This window comes from Leucopleurus acutus (assembly GCF_964270905.1).
Source record: "Leucopleurus acutus genome assembly, chromosome: 1".
Taxonomy (NCBI): Eukaryota; Metazoa; Chordata; class Mammalia; order Artiodactyla; family Delphinidae; genus Leucopleurus; species Leucopleurus acutus.
In genome coordinates, this window is record NC_139142.1 from 167,613,421 (window position 1) to 167,622,206 (window position 8,786).

Sequence of the window (8,786 nt, forward strand, 5' to 3'; positions counted from 1 at the left end):
GACCAGACATCCAAGCTGGCTGGATGCTGCAGCCGCTGCCCCTGCACTTTTGGGGGTATCAGAGGAAGAGCAGTTGCCATACAGCCCCCCTCCCCACATACACACCCCTATCCCCTCTGCATTACAGACTGGGCCAGCATGTGATCAGGCTGCTGATGCTTCCCGCTGCCAGTGACATCAGCCGGCTGAGCCGTGCAATAGAGAGCGGCATCATCCCTCACAGAACGGGGGAGGAGCAGGAGGGGACGACAGGGAGGAGACTTGCCTCCCAGGGAAAAGACAGCACAACAGCTACTTGGAACAGTCCGGGTGCAGTGCCGGTAAGTCAGGGTTGCGAGGCAGCGCCCTCCGGTCTACAGCAACAGTGGCCAAGCGGCCCTCAGGCACGACTGAAGTCCTCTCTGCCGACAGCAAAGCCAAAGCAGCAGACTGCCTGCTTGTGTAGCTCTGCCCTCCTGCCCCTCCCTTTCCCTCCCTCTGCTCTCCACCCCCCAAACCCAAAAACACTCTAGTCCTGGACTCTCTCCAGCTGCTTGCTCAAGCCCTGGTTTTGCAGCCCGATGCAAAGCTTCACAATTCTGCTAGCAAAAATCTACGTGCTCCAAGTGGCCCCTGAGCAGTACCCTGACACAGCAGTGTTTACCACTAAGGATGGGACAACCTTCAGAAAAACACTGTACACTCAGACCCTGGGGAACAACACTTGGTGCTCCAGGCTTGTCAGGAGCAGCTGATCAGAGAAAGGGGGTCAGCTTCGGCAGGGGGAGGGGGAGTCACTGGGCAACCCACATGCCAGAGTAAGATCTGTCCTGACTAGGATACTCCCTGCTCCCAAGTTCCCTCACCCCAAAAAGGATGGGCATCAATCACGAGCAGATACAGCAGGACCAGCTCCTCCCTCCTGCAAGTGTAGGTACAGACTGAGGAAACACTCCCAAAACAGTGTCTGACAGACCGAAATAAGAGAAACAGTCTCAGAAGCAGGACTATGCCTTATCAGAAACCCCATGTGCAGGAGTTCACATCACCTGTCTCTGTCAATACTGTTTCTCTTGCTTTTTTCCAGGAGCACTCAGGATACACTGGCCAGCTGTAAGGATCACTGATGCCTCTGGCTGCCCAGGCCCCCTCTCAGGGGTGCTGCCCAGGACCAAAGCCCTATTTCGGTGACCACTCACAGCTCCAGCACCAAGTCCAGCTCTGCCCAGAGCTTCTGGAAACTGCCATTTCCTGTCTGCCAACATACTCTCCTGCATCAGTCCTTTTCCAACATGCCCTCCAGTCACAAGGCTTCTTCCTCAGAAAGGAGGGTAAAGCGAAGGTCCCAGCTTCAGCAAGCAGGCCGCTCGCACCTAGACCAGGTAGGCAGCACTCCACCCTGCTTGTTTTCCCATGTTACAAGAAGAAGTAACCAGATACGGGAAGCATGCCCACCTGGGACCGCCCAGGACAGGGTTACGAAGTGGGCAGAGTGGAGGATAATGCTGTTATCCACAGGAACAGCTGGCCAGAGCCTCCTGAGTATACCCTTCTGTCCACAGGCACTCAGGCATAGCCTAGAGGGGGAAAATGGCCAGTCTGTGGGAGGGACTCCTCCCCTTGGCTTTTTTTTTTTTTTTTAAGAGCTTTGCTGCTGTGTCATCCATCCACATTATTCCTGTCTGGCTGTAGATACTCTGCCAGCTCCCTGTCTGTGTCTATCAAAGCCTTCTTCACCACTGCACAGGCTGAGCAAGAACTCACCCATGCTGGTGTTGCCCCCACCCCAGACCACTCCCTCCTGCTTCTCTGTCCACCCTTCCCCTAAGCTAAGGATATACTTCAAAAATAATCCATATGTATTAATCATAAAAACACAATGCTTCCTTTAAAAAATCCGTATTTAAGTACCTATTCCCCACCTACACCAGCTATCTATGTAGTCCCTTCCACCACAATGTGAGCACACCTACAACTAGAAGCAATCGTTCCTCCCTTCCCCATCTAAAATCAGGGCATTTGTGGATATGGGTACCCTCATGCCCCAGGCAGAGAGAATCTAATCACCTATACTCTTGCTACCCAAACTACAGTGTAGCAGACCAGCAATATCAGCATCACTAGGTGCTTGTTATAAACACAGAATCTCAGACTCCACTTGAGACCTATGGAATTGATCTACATTTTAACAAGACTCCCAGTTGATATTAATGCACATAAAAGTTTGAGTAGCACTGATCTATACAACTACCATGAACTTCCAAACCCAAGCAGAAAGACCCCAGGCCTGAGCAGCACATCAGTTTAAGTCCATTTAGAAACAAATGGCTACAAGCATCTAGGAGCCTGGAGATCTAAATACAGTGTAACTCTCTCCCTTTAATCCCAGCATTTCCACTAAGACATCACCTTTTTATCTTTATCCAGACATTCTCCACTCCACTGTTTCTTTTAGGTAAAGGCTTGCACTACCATTGCAGGATTCTTTCACTAGTTCCTCAAATTAATAGAAGACCCTGTTAACCCCTTGGTGTGGCAGGCTGGGAAAAATTAAGTCGCTTTAAAAGTCTGATAGACCTTGCTTTACTCACCAGGTCTGCCACCGTGTGATCTTGGTCACGTTACTAAACCTTTCTGAGCATCTTTTCATCTGTAAAGCGGCAACAGCAGCTACCTTTCAGGTGTTTTGCAAGGATTACATAAAGCATTTGGTACAGTGTCTGGCACAAAGTATTTTATCAGTATGTTGCTTTTAGTAGATGACCATATAAGTTATCATCCAAACGAAGGCACTTTTGAGAGAGAAAGGGGGCAAATATTAATAATCATACCAGGACAGCAAGCTTGAACAGAGACAGTCCTAGGTGAACTGGTAGGCATGATCACTCTTATCTGCGGCCATTTGTGTTCAAAGACATTTTACCCCCAAAAGCCTCTTTTCTATTGGCTTCCTGATCCCAGCTCTCCAAACATGCCCATTCTGTTCTACCTCTTCGATCTACATTGACAGAAAGTCTGAGAAGTTAACTGTCAACACAGGGTAACATTCAGGAAGTTGAAAGGTCTGAAACACAAAGCCTGATTTTACTAAGTAAAGCCCATCTTTGCTTCTCAAACTCACACCTGATGCTGGACAGGAACTTGACCCTTTTTATGGGAGGATATTCTTTATAACCTTTAGCCAAGCACAAACTAGACACTCCGAAGATTCTAAAAACTGGGAACGAGCACATGATGAAGTGAGACTTCTCCTTCTAAGGATATCTATTTGAATAATGTCTCAGTTTAAATGCTTTCTACATCAACCCTAACCCTAACCCTACACGTTTCTCTATCAATACCTACACAACATTTCCGATTTAAGTTTCTTAATTTGGTTCAAAAATTTAAAAGCATCTCCCTTTGAAAATATCAGTTATCTTCTTTATAGTTAATCTCTCAAACTTCTTAGCAACTGGACAACTCATGGAAACAAGTAAACTGACCCAAAGTCCAAAGTCTGCCACAGTCTAGAATACAGTAACCCCTGGCAGACTCAAAATGCAGAGGTGACCCAGGGGCTCTGGCTCTAGGGCTCAGAGTAGTATAGCCTCAACTCTAATCATTTCCATCCTCAGCAGAAGAACATGTCTGTCCTCTGATGACTCCTCTGCCAACAAAACTTAGCATGAAGCTGCTCAGGGTTCTCTGCAGCTATCATTCTTGAGCATCTGCCAAGTAGGGAAGTGAAACAAGAAAAGAGCAGTGAGCCCCCATTTATGAAACCATTAAGTCAGGTTCCATTGTGTAAAGGTAGATGGTGACTGCAAGAAGTCTGTTGAGGCCCCTGGGAAACCAGAGATGGCTTCACACAGCAGATGCATCAAGAGCTGATCCTCGGCAGAAAGGGACCTGGTTCGGAGGAGGTAATAGGGGAGAAGGTAATAAGCAACGTGTGTTTGGGCTAGCCAAGCCAGGAAGAACTGAGGCTGGAATATCAAACTGATGCTCAGGCACGCAGTGGAAAATCTCTGTACACTCTTAAACAAGAAATAATGTGGTAGAGGGCCCAAGATGAACCAGAGATCCAAGCTAGGGAGGCCAGCCAGGGAGGTAAGGGATGAGAGGAAAGAGAAGGAAGAAGATGGCAGAACAGCTGGATAAGGAGGGAAGAGGAGGAGCTGGGGAGCAGGGTAATATGTTAAATGACATAAAGCAGACTACAAAGTTGCATCTGTATCATGATTATATAACTATGTGAAAATTTGGTATGTTGACAGATGATGCTGGTAAAGGAATACAGAAAAATACAAACAGTTTATGTGTGAAGGTAGCAGGCTGCTAGTGGATTTATCGTCCTTTAGTTATTGCACAAACTGTACAACGAAAGCTGTGTTCTCCTTTCTTTCTCTTTAGACTTTCGACAAGTGCACTATTACAATTTGTACAGCAACCACACTTGAAATCATCTACAAAATCTCAACTTCATCCCCAAATTCCAGTCCCTGGGAATAGCAAAGGACATTGAATCACTTGTCCCCATTGAATTTCTTTTAAATAACTGACCTTACAGTCTGTTGAGGCTACTTAAATCAACGATATATGGTTCCTGAAGTTTTAAAAAGCCCATAAAGTAGCATTTCTAAGAATGTATTTCTAAAAAGACTGTTTGAAAGACTATTCCCCTGCCCCCACACCGCCAACTCAAGGAAACAGAAATGATTCTAAACATCCATTTTGACAATCTAAAGAGAAAGAGCCAACATGCAAGAAGTCAGACTTCTGCCACGATCATGTCAACTGTTGTGTGCACTGGGGCCCTGTAACCACTCACACCAGGGGGGCTGAACGTTTCCCTAAAGCAGTACTTCTCAGACATTCATGGGCATAGGAATGACTTGGGAATCTTTACAACACTGACTCTAACTCAGTGGGTGTGGGTCAGGTCCCAGAATCTGCATTCTTAACCTACTCCCAAGTGATATCTTACACTACTGGTTTGCTGAGCACACTTTGAGCATTAAGAGTTTAAAATGGTCTTCCTACCCCAGACTCTCTCTTCCAGGTAATTCATCCCATTCTTACACAACACCCCCTCTTCATGGTGTTCATTCTCCTAAACAAGTGCCTTCAACGGCTCCCTGTAGCCTCTCAGATCAAAGCCAATCTCCAGGCTTCCTAACTTTCTCTCACACTATTCATCAAACTTTAAAGGCTGAACTTGGGTCAATCACAACTCCCTGGAAGTTCACACTCTAAGAGAACCATGTACTGTTAACCTGTGTGTTAATAACAGTAGTTCAGAAGAGAGGGAATGCATGATGCCCAGGATGTTCAAAGAAAGCTTCCTTATAATTTCAGCTATACTTTAACCACATTACAGATTAAGGTTATGAGAGAATATTAGGTTTACTTTGTACTTCGCACCATAAAAATATGATCATTGGCTCATTTTAGTCTCAACCACATTAATGATCTTCAAATGAATTCTGTAATTTATTTCAAAGCAATTTCTATAATGTTTCTGAAAATAAATATTAACAATGTTTAGATTTTAAAATGGCATATAACATGTTTACATACTGGAAAATTCAATATTATTATTTTTATTATTTTTTTTTTTGCGGTACGTGGGCCTCTCACTGTTGTGGCCTCTCCCGTCGCGGAGCACAGGCTCCGGATGCGCAGGCTCAGTGGCCATGGCTCACGGGCCCAGCCGCTGCATGGCACGTGGGATCTTCCCGGACCGGGGCACGAACCTGTGTCCCCTGCATTGGCAGGCAGACTCAACCACTGCGCCACCAGGGAAGCCCTCAATATTATTAAAAAGTCATTTCCCACCAAACTGATCCACATACTCAATGCAACCCCAGTAATATACACGCCTTCAAGCAATTCAGTGAGGACATTTTTAACAAATGGTGCTGGAACAGCCAAATACCCATATGCGGGGGGGAAATGAACCTTGACCCCCTACCTCACACCATTTACAAACATTAATTTAATATTAATCAGAGAGACCTAAAAGTAAAAGTTTTAACTTTTTAAAGCTTCTCTAAGAAAATACAGACTATCTTTCTGACCTGGGGCGGGGGGGGGGGGTGGGGGCCCAGGGGGATGCATAGCAATGTTTCTTACGGAGGACACAGAGAGCAACAATCATTACAGAAAGTTCTGATACGCTGGACTTATCAAAATTAAAAACGTCTGCTCATCAAGACACCATTAAGAAAATAATTAAGTAACCTACAAAATGGTAGAAAGTATCTGCAACCATACCTGACAAATGGCTAGTATATGGAGTATATAAGAAATATTAACAACTCAAAAGTAAAAGAAAAAAACAATTTTTAAAAGGGCAGACAAATCTTCAAAAGGCATTTCACACAAAAATACAGAACTGGACAATAAGCACTAGAAAAAATGCTCAATAACATTAGTCATCAAAGAAATGCAAATTAAACCACAATGAGAAACTACTACATAACCACCAGATGGCTAAAATTAAAGACTGCTCCACAGTTTGCCAGCATTTGGTGTTGCCGATCAGAACTTCCATATATTATTTTATGATGGTACAATCACTTTTGAAAAAGCTCTGCCAATTTCTTATACAATTACACATATACTATCCTATGACCCAGAAATTCTACTCCTAGGTATTGAACTAAGAGGAATGCAAGTGTATGTCTACAAAAAGACCTGTACGTGAATGGTGATAGCAACTTTATGCATAATCACCCAAACCTGGAATGAATCCAAGTGACCATTAACAGAAGAATAAAATGTGGCGTATACATACATATACTAGAAATTACTCAGCAATAAAAAAGAATAGACTATTGATACATACACCAACATGGATGAATCTCAATTACACTGAGCGAAATAAATATGACAAATATGACAAAATGTTGACTGCAGAGTCTAGGTGATGGGTATTATGGGTGTTCACTTTATAATTCATTCATGTTTTCTGTATGCTTGAAAATGTTCAAAATAAAACGCTGGGGGAAAATGAAGTTACACTTTTTCTGACTAAAAGCAGTAACTGGTTTGATGATAAAAATCAACTACCAACTTCATTAAATTAGATTTTATGGTTGACATTTTCCATAAACAGAATGAGTTAAGATCTACAGACCCAAGGTTTTGACAAAACATAAAGCAAGTGATAAGATAAAAAGTATTTTAAGGGAATTCCCCGGCGGTCCAGTGGTCAGGACTCCACACTTTCACTGCCAAGGGCCTGGGTTCAATCCCTGGTAGGGGAACTAAGATCCCGCAAGCCACACGGCACAGCCAAAAAAAAAAAAGGCATTTAATAACACTGTATTCGTAAGGGCATATTTTTTAACTTAACAGCATTTTAATTTTCTCAATCCTTCAGGTAATGAGTTAAACAGGTCTCTAAGTGAAAGAAAAACAAAGTCATCTGAAATCTCCATAAGCATTCTTGGAATACTTCCAAAAAACTGAGAAATTCAATGACTGATGCCTCAGGTAACAAATCTTTTCACAACTTAGATGGTTTCCAGTTCCTTCTTTTCAACAAATATGAAGGAGTGAATGGAGTGAATGGAACTGCTGGCAAGTAGATGACTGATTTTTTGCATACAAGTCAAAGAGTTCAAACAACTGAATGACACTGCTCTATAACAATACCTTCATTTCCCATCTACTTATTTATGTGAACAAGTTTACTCAGTAGGGCACAGATCTATAAAAACAGAAAAGAGGAATGTATTTGGTGTTGAAAATGCTGAGTCATTCTGGCAATAAGTGAGTCATCCAAAATTACATGAGTTATAAAAACGCCTCATTTCTCTCATTAAAAAGCATTTCCAATAAAGTCTTAATCAATTGTCCTAGCAATCAACGGCCACAGCAATCCAAAACACTTACAGCCTTTTAGTCACAGGAAATAATTTAAATTTTCAATTTATGTAGTTTTTGTTGCAGAGAAGTATAACACGTGATCAACAGAAGACTAAAACTGTAAAACATTTCATTAGTATAATGTTCTGTGGGAGAAGTAGACTAGAAATACAAGTAAAGGAGAAAAGGAATAATGAGAAATTTCCCACTTTAAAGAGCTTTAACTTTAATTAAAGAGCTAATTTACAGTTTTTTAAACAGATAATATGGATAAAAATCTCTACAAATTTTGATTCCACTGGATACATTTTTCGATGAAATTTTAGATACCAAGTTAAATGTGCAAGGAGTACATTGTATTTTTTTAAATGTTTTTTATTGTGGTAAAATATATCTAACATAAAATTTTACCATTATAACCATTTTAAAGTGTTCAATTTAGAGGCATTAATTACATTCACATTTTTGCGCACCTATTACCACTAACCATTGCCACAACTTTTTCATCTCAAATTAAAACTCTGTACCCATCAAATACTAACTCCTCACTAACTCTTCCCCCAGTCTCTGGTAGCCATTTTCTGCCTCTGAATTCCATTATTTCAGGTACCTCCAAGAAGTAAAGTTATGCAATATTTGTCTATTGCGTCTGGCGTATTTCGCTTAGCAGAATATCTTCAAGGTTTATCCATACTGTAGCATGTATCAAATTTTCCTTCCTTTTTAAGGATGAATAATATTCCACTGGATGTATGTACCACATTTTGTTTATCCATTTATCTGTCCATGGACATTTGGGCCATTTCTTTCCACCTTTTGGCTACTGTGAATGAATAGTACTGCTATGAATATCAGTGTACAAATATGTGTTCCCGTCCTGAGTTCACTTCTTTTACATATATATACTTAGAAGTGGAACTGCTGGATCATACAGTAATTCTATGTTGAAT